Here is a 17,153-nt window from a genome sequence, read left to right as displayed (position 1 = left end):
GACCCCCCTCGCTTTTTTTTTTTTTTTTCCCGCGAGGCGGGGGCTGAGAGCCAGCCCCTCTTGCCCCCCTGGGCTCTTAGGACCCCCCTCGCAGGGGGGTGAGGCACCCCCCGCGAGGCGGGGGCTGAGAGCCAGCCCCTCTTGCCCCCCTGGGCTCTTAGGACCCCCCTCGCAGGGGGGTGAGGCACCCCCCGCGAGGCGGGGGCTGAGAGCCAGCCCCTCTTGCCCCCCTGGGCTCTTAGGATCCGCGGTGGCCTCACAGCCTGTTTACCATATTGTCAGTAATATCATCTCCCCCTCGAGAGATTATGAACTGTTTCACAGACGTGTGCACTCCCACGATGTACAGAGGTGTGCATCCGTCTCTATTGGGAGTAATATCATCCTCTTCCTCCTTGAATGTAAGAACGGTATCACACGGGTGTTTCTACTCCCTGAGATATCGCGTGTCATATCCTCCTCCCCCACGTTGCCATTGGAAGCAATATCAGTGGGGGGCGTGTCCACCTTCTGTGACATTTAAAGTAATATCATCCTCTTCCCTCCAGGATCATGGGAACAATGTCCCTGCGGGGTGTCCACTTTCTGCCATATGTGTAGTCATATCACCTCCTCCGCCTTGGAGTATTGTTACGGACCATCTCACACGGGCGTGTACACTTCCTGCGATTCTGGGAGTAATGGCATTCCCTTCTTCCGTGAATATTAGGAGCAAAATCACCAGGTGGATGCACAGCCAGTGCTATATTGGGAGTAACGTCATACTCCACCCCCTGGAGATTATAATTCGGGTCAATATCACCGTCTGGGTGTACACCTAGTGCGATATTGAACGTAACATCATGCTTTCTCCCTCCCTGGACATTAGGAGCAATATCAGCGGTGGGTGTACACCCACTGAGGTATTAGGCGTAATAGTAGTAGGAATTATTCCTCATTGATTATTAACATAAATATGAATAACCGATATTGATATTAATATTAAAAAATAATGGCTAATAATTTTCAGACTATTAATATTAATATTAATTATTAGGAGCTAGTATTACTGTTTTTCTAACGAATAAGATCAATATCAGCTATTAATATCAGGCGTCATTAATCATTAATATTAATCATTTATTGTTATCGTTAGTATAACTATTGAATATTCATTATCCTTGTTATCGGTATTGATTTAAAAATTATATTATCAATCATTAATATTGATAATTATTAGTGTCAATTAATAATTGAGATGATTAATTGCGGTAAGTCACATTGCGCCCTTCCACCCCTTCCCTCGGCAGCTCGTGTACGACCCAAAACGGGGGTGCAAATGCCCCTGAGAGAGCAGCGGTATACTGGGATAGATGAGGATGGTCACGTGGCGGGGAGGCGTGTTTTGGATACCAGCCCTTCACCTCCGTCGACCTTCTCAACTGGAAAAACAATACACCGCCCTATAGCGAAAAGCCGCCAGCCCTAATTGATTTGCTCCAAACTGTTATCCAGACCCACAACCACACCTGGGCTGATTGGCACCAGTTGCTCATGTTCCTCTTTAACAGCGAAGAAAGGCGGAGAGTCCTCCAAGCAGCAACTAAGTGGCTAGAGGAGCATGCACCTGCTGATTATCAAAACCCCAAAGAGTATGGAAGGACCCAGTTGCCAGGAACCGACCCCCAGTTGGACCCACATGAAAGAGAGAATATGCAAAGGCTAAACCGAGACGGGGAAGCTCTCTTGGGAAGGATTAATGAGGGGAGCTCAGAAGGCCACAAACGTTAACAAGGTCTCTGAGGTCATTCAGGGAAAAGAAGAAAGTCCGGCACAATTCTACCAGAGACTGTGTGAGGCCTATGCTATGTATACTCCCTTTCATCCCGATAGCCCTGAAAATCAGCGCATGATTCACATGGCTTTAGTCCGTCAAAGCGCAGAAGACATGAGAAGAAAACTGCAGAAAACACGCTGGACTTGCAGGGATGAACACATCACAATTACTAGAAATAGCTAGCCAGGTGTTTGTAATCAGGGATGCAGTAAGCCGTCAGGAAAACGGCGAAGACAATGGAGGTCAGGCCCGGCGAAACACCGACCTGTTTGCTAGCTGCAGCAATCACAGGGGCCCCCACAAAGAGGCAAGGGAAGGGGGGCCCTGGGAAAGGAACTCAGCTTGGCTGTCAGAGTTTGCAGCGTAACCAGTGTGCTGATGGTAAAGAAATAGGACGGTGGAAGAACAAATGCCCTCAACTCAAAAGAAAACAAGATGACTCAGAGCAGGAGGCCCCGGACAAGGAGGAAGGGGCCCTGCTCAACCCGGCAGGAGGGTTCTTGGACTGAGGGAGACCGGGCTCAAGTGTCCCCAAAGAGCCACTGGTCAGAATGACAGTCGGGGGTGGAGACATTGACTTTCTTGGAGATAGCGGTGCTGAACATTCGCTAGTAACCGCCCCGGTCGCCCCCTTATCCAAAAAGACTATTGACGTCATCGGAGCCACGGGGGTTTCAGCAAAGCAAGCTGTAGGCTTGCTTCGGACTTGTACTGTAGGAGGACATAAAGTCATTCATCAGTTATGGTACATGCCTGACTGTCCCTTGACCTTTTGGGGAAGGGACTTGCTCAGCAAGCTGAGAGCCACGATCTCTCTGACAGAGCACGGCTCTTTGCTGCTAAAGTTACCCGGAACGGGAGTCATTGTGACCCTTATGGTCCCCCGAGAGGAGGAATGGAGACTTTTCTGAACTGAGCCGGGCCAAGAGAGAAGGCCAGCTCTGGCTAAGCGGTGGCCAAGAGTACGGGCAGAAGACAACCCTCCGGGATTGGCCAGTTAAGACTGGGGCCCAGCGGGTTAGGCAAAAACAGGACCCGGTCTCCAGAGAAGCTCTTCAAGGTATCCAGGTCCGTCTCAAGCACCTAAGAACTGTTGCAATTCTTGTTCCTTGTCAGTCTCCATGGAACACTCCCCTCCTGCCTGTTCCCAAGCCACGGACCAAGGACTACCGGCCGGTACAGGATTTGCGCTTGCTTCATCAAGCTACACTGACTTGACATCCAACAGTACCTAACCCGTCCACATTGTTGGGGTTGCTGCCAGCTGAGGACAGCTGCTTCACCTGCTTGGACCTGAAAGATGCTTTCTTTCCTATCAGATTAGCCCCTGAGAGGCAGAGGCTGTTTGCCTTTCAGTGGGAAGATCCGGAGTCAGGTGTCACTACTCAGTACACTTGGACCGGGCTTCCCCAAGGGTTCAAGAACTCCCCCACCACCTTCGGGGAGGCGTTGGCTCGAGACCTCCAGAAGTTTCCCACCAGAGACCTAGGCTGTGTGTTGCTCCAGTAGGTTGATGACCTTCTGCTGGGACACCCCACGGCAGTCGGGTGTGCCAAGGGAACAGATGCCCTACACCGGCACCTGGAGGACTGTGGGTATAAGATGTCCAAGAAGAAAGCTCAGATCTGCCGACAGCAGGTACGTGACTTGGGATTTACTATCTGACAGGGCTCGGAACGCAGCCCGGGATCAGAAAGAAAGCAGGTCATTTGCAATCTAGTGGAGCCCAAGAGCAGAAAGCAGGTGAGACAATTCTTAGGAGCTGTGGGGTTTTGTAGACTGTGGATCCCAAACTTTGCAGTATTAGCCAAGCCTTTGTATGAGGTCCCAAAGGGGGCGGGGACCGGGAACCTTTGGAATGCAGATCCCAACAACAGCAAGTCTTTCATGAGTTAAAGGAAAAACTTCTGGCAGCCCTAGCCCTGGGGCTACTCGATCTGACAAAGCCTTTTCCATTCTATGCATCAGAGAGAGAAAAGATGGCAGCTGGACTTTGAACCCAAACGGTTGGGCTCCGGCCAAGGCCGGCGGCCTACCTCTCTAAACAACTAGACGGGTCTACTAAAGGATGGCCCCCTGTTTGAGGGCCTTGGCAGCAACTGCCCTGCTAGAACAAGAAGCAAATAAGCTGACTCTTGGGCAAAACCTGAACATAAAGGGCCCCCATGCTGTGGTGACTTTCATGAACGCTAAAGGACATCGTCGGCTACCGAATGCCAGACTCACCAAGTACCAAACTTGGCTCTGTGAAAATCCTCGTATAACCATTGAAGTTTGTAACACCCTACACCCGCCACCTTGCTCCCGGTATCAGAGAGCCCTGTCGAGCCTGATTGTGTGGAAGTCTTGGACTCAGTCGACTCTGGCAGACCTGACCTCCGGGACCGGACTTGGGCATCAGTAGACTGGGAACTATACGTGGATGGGAGCAGCTTCTTCAACCCCCAAGGAGAGAGAGGTGCAGGGTATGCAGTGGTAACCCTGGACACTCTTGTTGAAGCCAGATCGTTGCCCCAGGCCACTTCAGCCCAGAAAGCTGAACTCATTGCTTTAATTCGGGCCTTAGGACTCAGTGAGGGTGAGACTGTAAACATTTACACTGATTCTCGGTGTCTTTTTAACCCTTCGAGTGCATGGAGCGTGATAGAAAGAAAAGGGCCTATTGAACTCTGAGGGAAAAGACAGAAAATATCAACAAGAAACCTTGCAATGATTAGAAGCAGTATGGAAACCCCACAAGGTGGCAGTTAGGCATTGCAGAGGACACCAGCGAGCTTCCACCTCGGTGGGTTTGGGGAATTCCCGCGCTGACTCAGAGGCTCGAAAAGCAGCATCTGCCCCCTTCTGGGCATCAGTGCTCCCTCAAGTACCTGATCTTGGACCTACTTCTTCTAAAAAAGAAAAGGACATTCTCCAGGTAGAGGGAAGGACAAGTGATGGAGGAAGGATGGATTCGGTTACCAGATGGGAGCGTAGCTGTGCCACAGCTGCTAGGAGTTGCAGTTGTACTGGCTGTGCAAGAAACCACCCATCGAGGTCAGGAGTCACTGGAAAAGTTGTTAGGCCGGTATTTCTACATCTCGCCTTTGTCAGCCCTTGCCAAAACGGTGAGGCAGCGGTGTGTTACCTGCCGACAGCATGATGCGAGGCAAGGTCCAGCCGTTCCGCCCGGCATACGAGCTTATGGAGCAGCCCCCTTTGAAGATCTCCAGGTAGACTTCACAGAGATGCCAAAGTGTGGAGGTAACAAGTATTTACTAGTTCTTGGGCGTGCGTACCTACTCTGGGTGGGTGGCGGCCTATCCAACACCAACTGAGAAAGCTCGTGAAGTAACCCGTGTGCTTCTTCGAGATCTGATACCTAGATTTCGACTGCCCTTACGGATCGGCTCAGATAAACGGGCCTGCGTTTTAGGCTCCCTTGGTACAGAAGACGGCAAAGGTATTGGGGATCCCACGGAAACTGCATGGCGCCTCCCGGCCTCAGAGCCCCAGAAAGGTGGAGCAGATGAATCGGACTATCAAAAATAATACTATTGTCTTCCCCGCGAGATATTTAAAACAACACCACAAGGGGCGTCAAACCACCTGCTAAATTTGAGGGAATATTATCCTCTCCCCCACTCCCGCGGCCCCGGATATTAGAGACAATAACACAGGCGTAACGTACACCCACTACTTGATTGGGAATAATATCATCCTCACCCTTCTCGGATATTAGGAACAATATCACACTGTGCGTGTAGTACTGTCGTGAAATTCAATGGAATGTCATCCTTCGCCTCCCTGGATATGATGAACAATATCACAGGGGATGTACAGCTTCTGAGATATTGGGAGTGATATCATCCTCTCCCCTCTGGAAGTTAGGGACAATATCACAGGGGTAGTGTACACCCTCTGGCATGTTGGCACTAATATCATCCTCCCGCCCACTGGATATTAAAAACCATATCACAAGGGGCGTGTACAGACACTTCGATATTGGTATTAATACCATCCTCTCCCTCTTTGGATATTCGGTGCCGTATTTCAGGTGGGGTATACGCCACCTGCAATATTGGAAGTAATATGATTTTCTCCCCCCGTGGATATCAGAAACGATATCACAGGGGGTGGCGAACAACCCCTGCGATACTTGGAGTGATATCATCGTCTCCCCTCACGATGATTAAGAACAATATCGTAGGGGTGGGGGGTGTACACCCCCTTTCATATTTGATACCATCCTCTTCCCCCCTGGATATTAGGAACAATATCAGGAAGGGACGTAGAGACCCTGCGACCTTTGCTGTCATACAATTGTCTCTCCCCTAGATATTAGGAAAAATGTCACTGGGGATGTGAACAGCCCTGCGATATTGAGAATAGTATCATCCTCTCCCCCCTTGCATATTGGGAACAACATCACAGGTGGGGTGTACTGCCTCTGCGATATTGGGGGTAAAATTTTCCTCTCTTCCCCTGGACATCAGGAAGGGTATCAGAGGGGGAGGGTGTGCATTCCCTGCCATATTCAACGTAACTTCATCCTCTCCCTCCCAGGGTATTCAGAACAATAGGACAGGAGGGGTGTACGCCAACTGCGATATTGAGAGTCGTATCATCCTCTTTCGCTCTGGATCTTAGGAACAATATCACAGGGTTGTGTACACCCCCTGCGATATTGGGAGTACTATCATCCTCTCTCCCTGTGGATATTAGGAAGAGTATCACAGGGCTGTGTAAACCCCCTGCGGTACTGGGAGTAATATCATCCTCTCTCCCTCTGAATAGAGGAAGATTTTCACAGGGGTGTGTACACCCCCTGCGATATTGGGAGTAATGTCATCCTCCCCAAACCTGGATGTTAGCAACGAGATCACAGAGGGGGTGTACACACCCTGCGACATTGGAAGGAATATGATCGTCTCCCCACCTGGATACTGGGAAAGAAAGATATCACAGCGCGGGTATACGTTCCCTACGCTGTTGGCAGTAATCTCATTCTTTTCCTGTCTGGATATGAGGAAGCATATCACAGGGGAGCTGTACAATTACTTCGATATTGGGAGTAATATCATCCTCTATTTTCCTGGATATTGGGCACAAAAACACAAAAGGGTGTACAACCCCTGCGATCTTGGGAGTAATAGCATACTCTCCTTCCCTGGATGTTAGAAAACAGTATCATCAGGGCTCAACACCCCCCGCGATAATGGGAGTCATATTTACTCTTTCACAGGCCATTTGGAACAATACAACAGGGGGTGTTTACAAACAGGGGTGGTGTACACCCCTGTGATATTGGGAGTAACATCATTCTCCCCACCTCCGGATATTAAGAACAATATCCCGGCGGGAGGTGGTACACCCGCAGTGATATTGCGAATAATGTCATCCTCTCCTTCCCTGGATATTAGGAACAATATCACAGGGGGGTGTACACCTTCTGTGATACTGGAAGCAATATCATCCTCTCCCCCGCTGGATATTAGAAAAAAATATCACTCACGGTGTACACCCGCTGTGATATTAGGAAGAATATTACAGGGTGTACACCCACTCTGACTTTAAGAGAAATAGCTCCCTCAAATGTCCCAAACAATATCACAGGGTATACAATGATATTTCCCTAGGATATTACAAATACTATCACAGGGTGTACACCCACTGTGATAACACGAGTAATAATACATCCCAAGGATACTACCAAGAATATCACAAGGCTGTACACCCACTATGACATCGGGAGTGATATCTCCCTAGGATACTACGAACACCATCACAGAATGTACACACATGGTGCGCACGCACGGTGATATTAGGAGTACTATCAACGCAGGACATAGTCAATAAGACCACAGGGAGTACATACCTGATGTACACCCACGGCGATGTTATGAGAACTACCTCCCTAGGATAATACGAATAACATCACAGAGTGGACACACATGGTATACACCCACCGTGGCACTAGGACTAATAACTTTCTGAGATATTACCAGTAGCATCACACAACAGAAACACATGGTGTACACCCACTGTAACCTTAGGTGTAATTTCTCCCTACGATATTACGAGTAACATCTCAGTGCATACACACATGGTGAACACCCACTGTGACATTAAGGGTAATATCCCCCTAGGATATTACCAATAACATCACCGGGTGTCCACCCATGGTGTACATGCTCTGTGATGTTAGGGATAATAACTCCCTAGGATATTATGAATAATACCGCAGGGTGTACAGAAACTCTGATATTAGAGGTAATATCTCTCTAGGATATTATGAATAATATCACAGGGTGTACCCCCACTGTGATACTGGGAGCAATATCTCTCTAGGATACTACGAATCATATCAGAATGTACACCCACTGTGATAATAGGAGAAATATCTCTCTGTGATATTACGAATTAGATCACAGAGTGTACACACATGGTGTACATCCACTTTGATATTAGGAGTAATCTCTTCCTAGGACATTACAAATAACATCACAGAGTGTACACCCACTGTAATATTAGGAATCGTATCTCCCTAGGTGATTACAAGTAATATCACAGGGTGTACACCCACTGTGATATTAGGAGTAATATCTTCCTAGGGTATTATGAATAATTTCACAGTCTCTACACACATAATGTACACTCACTGTGATATTAGGAGTAACATCTACCTAGTAGATAACAAATAACATCGCAGGGTGTACCCCCACTTTGATATTAGCTGTAATATTCCTCTAAGTTGTTACAAATAAGATCACAGGGTGTAGAAACATGGTGTACACTCACTGTGATACCAGGAGTCGTATCTCTGTAATATATTATGAATAATATCACAGGTTGTACACCCACTGTATTATTAGGAGTCATATCTCTGTAGGACATTACAATTAATATCACACGGTGTACAGCCACCCTGATATTAGGAGCAATATCTTTCTAGGATATTACAGATAATATCACAGGGTGTACGCCCACTCTGCTGTCAGGAGCAATATCTCCCTAGGATATCAAAAATCCTATCACGGGGTGTCCAATCTCTGCCTTCCAGGTTCGAAGGGATTCTCCTGCTTCAGCCTCCCGAGTAGCTAGGTTTACGCGCCACCACACCCGGCTAATTTTTTTTTATTTTCACTGGAGACGGGGTTTCACCACGTGGGCCAGGCTGTTCTGGAAGTCCTGACCTCAGGTGATCCATCAGCCTCGGCCGCCCAAAGTGCTGGGATTACAGGTGTGAGGCATGGTGCTGAGCCAAGAGTTATATATTCAATTCATTTGGAAACACAGCTCCCATATTTGAGTGTGCGTGTACTTTTATGAAGAAATGATGTCAGAAAACCTAAGGATGATAATAACTATGAAAAGTAACAGGCACGTGAAAAGGTCCTCCGATTGAGAACTATAAGCTTCGATTTCGGTTTTAGATAATGGGGTCCTAGCTCTTGTGTCGTCCTTTTACATATTCTACATCACAGGAACTTGCAGCACGGTGTCAGAATAAAATAGAGTGTATTTCACGGCTTCTTAATTTCTTTCAATTAGATGAGATCTTTTTCTTAAAGAGAGAAGGACATTTTCATTGCATTGTATTTTTTCTGAAAAGAGTAGGCCGTATTTTACTGAGATCACGGATTTGTTATATATGACGTTTTGGTCTTCTAATATTCTTCAGTGGATTTTCTCTAAAGTGGTATGTACAGAAAGACTTGTATAGCAAAAAAGTAAACCACGTAATAATTCTGAGATTTTTGGAATTGTCACAGCTGAGAAACATTGCTGGCGGTGTATGGTCCCCAAGTGTGAAAGTGTTCCTTGTGAATTGCTTGCATCCAGCATTAAGGGCTGGTTTTTCTCTTTTATTTTTCCAATCCTCTTTCCTTCTCAAGGTGTCCAAGACACACAGAGCCACGGAATCTCACAGGTGTCTGAGAATTCCTCCTCCTGGGACTCTCAGAGGATCCAGAACTGCAGCCCGTCCTCGCTTTGCTCTCCCTGTCCCTGTCCACGTATCTGGTCACGGTGCTGAGGAACCTGCTCAGCATCCTGGCTGTCAGCTCTGACTCCCCCCTCCACACCCCCATGTACTTCTTCCTCTCCAACCTGTGCTGGGCTGACATGGGTTTCACCTCGGCCACGGTTCCCAAGATGATTGTGGACATGCAGTCACATAGCAGAGTCATCTCTCATGCGGGCTGCCTGACACAGATGTCTTTCTTGGTCCTTTTTGCATGTATAGAAGACATGCTTCTGCCTGTGATGGCCTATGACTGCTTTGTAGCCATCTGTCGCCCTCTGCACTACCCAGTCATCGTGAATCCTCACCTCTGTGTCTTCTTCGTTTTGGTGTCCTTTTTCCTTAGCCTGTTGGATTGCCAGCTGCCCAGTTGGATTGTGTTACAATTCACCATCATCAAGAATGTGGAAATCTCTCATTTTGTCTGTGACCCCTCTCAACTTCTCAAACTTGCCTGTTCTGACAGCGTCATCGATAGCATATTCATAGATTTCGGTAGTACTATGTTGGGTTTTCTTGTCGTTTCAGGGATCCTTTTGTCTTACTATAAAATTGTCCCCTCCATTCTAAGGATTTCATCGTCAGATGGGAAGTAGGAAGCCTTCTCCACCTGCGGCTCTCACCTAGCAGTTGTTTGCTGATTTGACGGAACAGGCATTGGCATGTACCTGACTTCAGCTGTGTCACCACCCCCCAGGAATGGTGTGGTGGCATCAGTGATGTACGCTGTGCTCACCCCCATGCTGAACCTTTTCATCTACAGCCTGAGAAACAGGGACATACAAAGTGCCCTGCGGAGGCTGCGCAGCAGAACAGTCGAATCTCATGATCTGTTCCATCCTTTTTCTTGTGTGGGTGAGAAAGGGCAACCACATTCAATCTCTACATCTGCAAATCCTGCCCCTTAGTCACATTATTTTTGTGGCTTGATGGCTTTTATTCCTTTCCGCATTTCCTTTGTGAATATTGCTTTCTTCGTTATGCCTTTAACTGGAATGGGTGAGTATTCTGGGATCCTTTGTTTAGCAGAAACCTCATGACAGAATCCTCTATACCTAGGCGGCCCCTTTTAGTTTCTGAGCAATAACCCGGTCATCCAGGTGGAATCACCACCATCTTTTTATATACACGAAGTCCTCACTTCATTTTGGAATTCCCTGAAAACTGACTTTATGGAAACAATGTACAGGAGGTCCTCCAACACCATTGGTTATTCAAAGTTGTGTAGTTATACTGTTGATGAAAAATAAGTGGTTTCACTATACATAATTTTGCTTCGAGGTGAAGTTTCCAAGAGACTTTCAAAGATGTTAAGTGAGGACATACTGTACATCAAATTCATATCCTCTTCCACAGTTTATGTGGAATTTCTTCATAAACTGCTTCTAGAGAATCTATTTAGGCAGGTTATGTGTAGAGATAAATGTCGCCGTTCCTCAATCTTGGCTTTGAGTCAAATCACCTGGGGAGCTAACACATGATGAGGCCTGGGTCTCAACACCTAAGATTCGGATTTCCTTGCACCTGTGTGAGTACGCGGATTTTTGTTTTTTTTTCTTTTAAAGCACCAGAGGTGGTTCCAATGACGAAGTTTTTAGAGGCATCAAGCTCCAATGAGTAAGAACAGAAATTAATTATAATTTCTTCAAATATTATCTTCAAATGCATTGTCCATCAACACCACACAAATGTTTATTATGCTGTTTTTTCTTACCATTTCGCATTTTCGCATTTTCTATTTCTTTCTTTTCGTTTTTTTTTTTTTTTTTTTTTTTTTTTTGAGTCAGAGTTTCACCCTTGTTGCCCAGGCTGGAGTTCAATGGCACGGTCTGGCTCACTGCAACCTCTGCCTCCCGTATTCAAGCAATTCTCCTGCCTCAGCCTTCCAAGTAGCTGGGATTACAGGCATGCGCTACCATGCCTGGCTAATTTTTTTTTTTTTTTTTGTATTGTTAGTAGAGACAGTGTTTCTCCATTTTGGTCAGGCTGGTCTTGAACTCCCCACCACAGGTGATCCACCCGCTTCCGCCTCCCAAAGTGCTGGGATTACAGGCATGAGCGACTGCGCCCAGCCACCGCTTAGCATTTACATTTCACATTTGTTGAAGTTATAGATGTATACACACATTGATTGCTGCTTTGTTATACACTTGCGTATACATAAGATGGGAAATAGAAAAGAATAAAATGGGCACAGTATCCCTGAAGTTTCACATTCCTGCTATTTTAAAAATATTTGCTCTTAGAAATTTGTTTCAATTAAGAAACTGTGGCATACACACCCAATGAAGTATTATTCCGCCTAAAAAGGAAGAAAATCCTCTCCGCTGCGGACAAAATGGGTGAGATTGCAGGTCTGTATATTAAATGAAATAAGCCAGGCAGAGGATGACAAATATTTCGTGTCCTCACTTCTATGTAGGAAGAAAAAAGGAAACCTTGGCCAGATGTGGTGGCTCAAGCCTGTAATCCCAGCGCTGTGGGAGGCCGAGTCGCACGGATCACTTCAGTCCAGGAATTTGAGACCAGCCTGGCCAACATGGTGAAACCCCGTCTCTATAGAAAACAGAAACAATTTGCCAGGCGTGGTGATGGGTGTCTGTAGTCTCAGCTACTCGGAGGGCTGAGGCCCAAGAAGCGCTTGAACTCGGGAGGCGGAGGTTGCAGTGAGCCCGGACTGTGCCTGTGTACTCCAACCTGGGCAACAGAAAGAGACTCCATCCCACACACACCTACACACAAAAGGAATCTCAGGAAGGTGGAAAGTATAAAGGTGGTTAGCAGATGCTAGGAAGAAAAGCGGTGGGATGGGGAATGAAGACAAGTGGATAATTGGGTCCCAAAATACAGAAAGATGGAATGAGTGAGTTCTAGTGTTTGATAGTACAGTATGAACATTTTAGTTCACAAGAATTGCTTGCATATTTCCAGATGCTTTGGTAAGAAGCTTCCTAACTTTCTCATTATGCTGGTTTTGAAGCTCTTCTCTTTCTGCTCTTGATATCATGCTGGTTTTTTGTTTTTTGTTTTTTGTTTTGAGATGGAATTTCGCTCTTGTTGCCCAGGCTGGAGTGTCATGGTGCAATCTTGGCTCACCGCAACCTCTGCCTCCTGCGTTCAAGCGATTCTCCTGCCTCCAACTCCCGAGTAGCTGGGATTACAGGCATGCGCCATCTGCCCAGCTAATGTTGTATTTCTGGTAGAGATGGGGGTTTCTCGCTGTCGCTCAGGCTGGTCTTCAACTCCTGACCTCCGGTGATCCGCCCGCCTCGGCCTCCCAAACTGCTGGGATTACAGGCGTGAGCGACCGCGCCCAGCCCATGCTGTATCCTTATCTGTTGTCGGTTGTTGTTCGTTTGTTTTTGAGCCCAGAAATAACTTCTCACCTATAGGTTCAAATGATTTTTAACATGAGTACTAAGAAAGCTCATTGCTGGAAAAGCAGCCTTTTCAAGAAATGGTGTCGGAGAAACTTGATTTCCACATGCAGAAGAATGAAGGTGGACCCCGTGTCACACCAGGTGCAAAAATTAACACAAACTGGATCAAAGACCTAACCCCAAGGGCTAAAAGTATCATATGCCTAAAAGAAATCATTGGCCACACTTTCATGACATCAGATTGGGCAATGCTCTCTGGGATATGACACCAAAAGCATAGGCAACAAAAGAAAATTAGATTCCTTGGATTACATCTAAATGACAGACACTTTTGTGCAGCGAAAAACACTGTGAACTGAGTGAAAAGATAACCCGTGGATTAGGAAAAATATTTGCAAATCATATATCTCAAAAGAGGCTGATATCCATCATATATAAAGAACAGCTAGAACTAAACAACAAGAAACCCAAAGCATTCCATCAACAATGGTCAGAAGACTCGAGTAGACGTGTCCCTAAAGAAGATATAGCAATGGCCAATAAGCATCTAAAATGATGTTCAAAATCACTAACCATAGGGAAGCGCAAATCAAACAAAGAATGAGATACCACACATTAGGATGGATACGATCAACAAACAAGCATTGGTGAGACTAGAAGGAAATAGGAATGCTCCAATACGATCGGAGGGAATGTAAAACCGTGAAGGAACGGGGAAAGTAGTATGGCGTGCACTGGAAAAATTAGAAACAGTATGCTCAGATGTTCCCGCAGTTGCATTTGTGGGTACCTACCAAAAAGAACTAGAAGCCAGGAGTGGAAGACAGATTTGTACACACACGCTCATAGCAGCATTATTCGCAACAGCCAAAATGTGGAAGCAACCCAAGGGTTCGTGGACAGATGAATGAAAAAGCGCACTGCAGTTCCTTCATACAATGGAAGACTCTCCAGCCTTAAAAAGGCAGGCACTTTTGGCCGGTGCGGCGGCTCACGCCTGTAATCGCAACATCTTGGAAGAACGAGGTGGGCGGATCACCTGAGGTCAGGAATTCAAGACAAGCCTGGCCATCTTGGTGAAACCCTGTCTCTAGTGAAAATGCAAAAAATGAGACGAGCGTGGTGGCGTGTGCCTATAGTCCCAGCTACTCGGGAGGCTGAGGCACAAGAATCGCTGGAACCCGGGAGGCGGAGGTTGCACTGAGCCCAGATTGTGCCGCAGCACTCCAGCCTGGGCGACAGAGTGAGACTGCATGGAAACGCAAAACAAAACAAAGTCAAACAAACAAACAAAAAAAAGGACAGGCACTTCTGACTCAGACCGCAGCATGGATGAACCTCGAAGACATTATCGTCAGTGAAATAAATAAATCCCAAAAGGATAAACACGCCCAGGCTCAGTGGCTCGCACCTGTGACCCCAGCACTTTGGGAGGCTGAGCCAGGTGGATCACTTAAGGTCAGGAGTTCGAGACCAGCCTGGTCAATATGGTGAAAGCTCGTCTCTATTAAAAATACAAAAATTAGCTGGGCGTGGTGGCGGACGCCTGTAATCCCAGCTACTCGTGAGACTGAGACACAAGAATCGCTTGAACCCACGATGTGGAGGTTGCAGTGAGCCGAGATCACACCACCGCACTCCAGCCTGAACGACAGAGAAAGTCTCTGTCTCCAACCCAAAAAAATTAAACACGGTATGATTCCACTTTTCTATCAAGTGTCTGGAGTCGTTAAACTCATAGAGTTGCAAACTAGAAAGGTGGCCCCCAGGGGTGGGCGAGAGAGAGGAGTGGAGAGCTTGCTAAATGGGTGCAATTTCCATTTTGAAAGATAAAACTGTTCCGGAGACCATGGCGGTGATGGCTGCTGAACAATGTGAACGTCATTAATGTCATTAAACTGTAAACTGAAAAAGAGTGGAAATTGTAAATGTTTATACTGGCCATTCTATATGAACTAATATATATTCACAATTTTTAATATTTATACGTGGTATATTTGCCCATAATTAAAGATGAAAATTAAAGCAGTTGGATCTTTCAAAAGAAAAGAAAGAAGCGAAGAATACACACCAGCTTTCTCCTGATGAGAGGAAGAGCCCCAAAGCGTCTATGGACACTCACTGTTCTCCTATCCTTCTTGAATTATTGTGAGGAAATCCTTAGAGGCTGGGGAACTTGGGCGACTCTGGCTAATGAGGAGCTCTGTGCCTTGAGCTCCCCAGACCACAGAATAGTAAATAGTCTGTGCCTCCAGCCCTGCAGTGTGAGATTCCAGTCCTGTGGGTTCCACACCTGTCACCTGTATCAGGAGGCTCATGTCTCACCCTGTCTTCTTGCCAGCCTCGAGGACGGAGTCTGAGCCTCCACCGTGCTACACACAGGGAGGACACTGGACCTGTTCTCCGCGGTCATGGCCCAGCAGAGGGGAAGGGCAGTTCAGTGAGTGTAGGCAAAAGAAAGAGAGATCAGACTGTTCCTGTGTCTATGTAGAAAGGAAAGACATAAGAGACTTCATTTTGAAAAAGACCTGTATTTTCAACAATTGCTTTCCTGAGATGTTTTTAATGTGTAGCTTTGCCCCAGCCACTTTGACCCAACCTGAAGCTCACAAAAACATGTGTTGTATGAAATCAAGGTTTAAGGGATCTAGGGCTGTGCAGGACGTGCCTTGTTAACAAGATGTTTCCATGAAGTATACTTGGTAGAAATCATCGCCATTCTCTAGTCTCAATAAACCAGGGGCACAATACACTGTGGAAAGCCGCAGGGACCTCTGCCCTTGAAAGCGGCGTGTTGTCCAAGGATTCTCCCCATGTGATAGTCTGAAATGTGGCCTCGTGGGATGAGAAAGACCTGACCGTCCCCGAGCCCTACACCAGTAAAGGGTCTGTGCTGAGGTGGATTAGTCAAAGAGGAAAGCCTCTTGCAGTTGAGAGAGAGGAAGGCCACTGTCTCCTGCCTGCCCCTGGGAACTGAATGTCTCGGTATAAAACCCGATCGTACATTTGTTCAATTCTGAGATGGGGGAAAAACCGCCCTATGGTGGGAGGCGAGACACGTTTGCAGCAATGCTGCCTTGTTATTCTTTACTCCACTGAGATGTTTGGGTGGAGAGAAACATAAATCTGGCTTACGTGCATCTCCAGTCACGGTAGCTTCCCTGGAACTTCCTTATGACATAGATTCTGTTGCTCACCTGTTCGTTGCTGACCTTCTCCTTCTTATCACCCTGCCCTCCTACTACATTTTTTTTTTGCTAAAATAATAAAACTAATAATCAATAAAAACTGAGGGAACTCAGAGGCCGGTGCCTCTGCAGATCCTTGGTATGCTGAGCGCCGCTCCCCTGGGCTCACTGTTGTTTCTCTCTACTTTGTCCCTGTGTCTTATTTCTTTCCTCAGTCTCTCATCCCACCCGACTAGAAATACCCACAGGTGTGGAGGGGCAGGCCACCCCTTCAAGTGAGTGCTGAGGGACGGTCCGGAGCCTTGGTTTCCTTCCTCCTCCTCAGCACAAACAGGAGAGTGCGGTGGGCAGATGGGAGGAGACCAATATGCAAACTGTGCGCTCAGCAGACTGTGGAGTTTCTGTTCTTGGTTGTGATGGGGGTCTCAGACATCTTATTCAAAATTTTGCTTTCCTCCCCCACTGGTTGTCCTTTTCATAGACATCTCACCCATGATAGCAGGGAATCAGTCCCTCTAAACTATTCCCTAAGAACGACAAAAAGATTATGAAGGTGATGATGAGGACAAAGAGGATGACGACAGACACCATGGCATCATGAACCGTTATTGAGGGCTTCCTGAAGGCCAGGCTCTGAGCTCTATGCTCTATGCAGTTTGTTTCATCTCATCTGCGTAGTCTCCACTTTATTAGTGCACATTTCATGATGATTTTACAGACTAGAAAAGGATCAACGCCTTTTCATAGAACTCGTACTAGATCAT

The 17,153-nt window shown here is 46.9% G+C and overlaps 1 pseudogene; it reads left to right on the top strand.

The window, feature by feature from the left end:
* The first annotated feature begins 5,533 nt into the window (after nucleotides 1-5,533).
* Nucleotides 5,534-11,537, top strand: LOC134761240 (olfactory receptor 7E24-like; annotated as a pseudogene).
* Nucleotides 11,538-17,153: the final 5,616 nt, after the last annotated feature.

This window comes from Pongo abelii, assembly GCF_028885655.2.
Source record: "Pongo abelii isolate AG06213 chromosome 18 unlocalized genomic scaffold, NHGRI_mPonAbe1-v2.0_pri chr18_hap1_hsa16_random_utig4-3743, whole genome shotgun sequence".
Lineage (NCBI taxonomy): Eukaryota > Metazoa > Chordata > Mammalia > Primates > Hominidae > Pongo > Pongo abelii.
The sequence above is the reverse complement of the archived record's forward strand: the minus strand, read 5'-3'. Positions and strand labels throughout refer to the sequence as shown.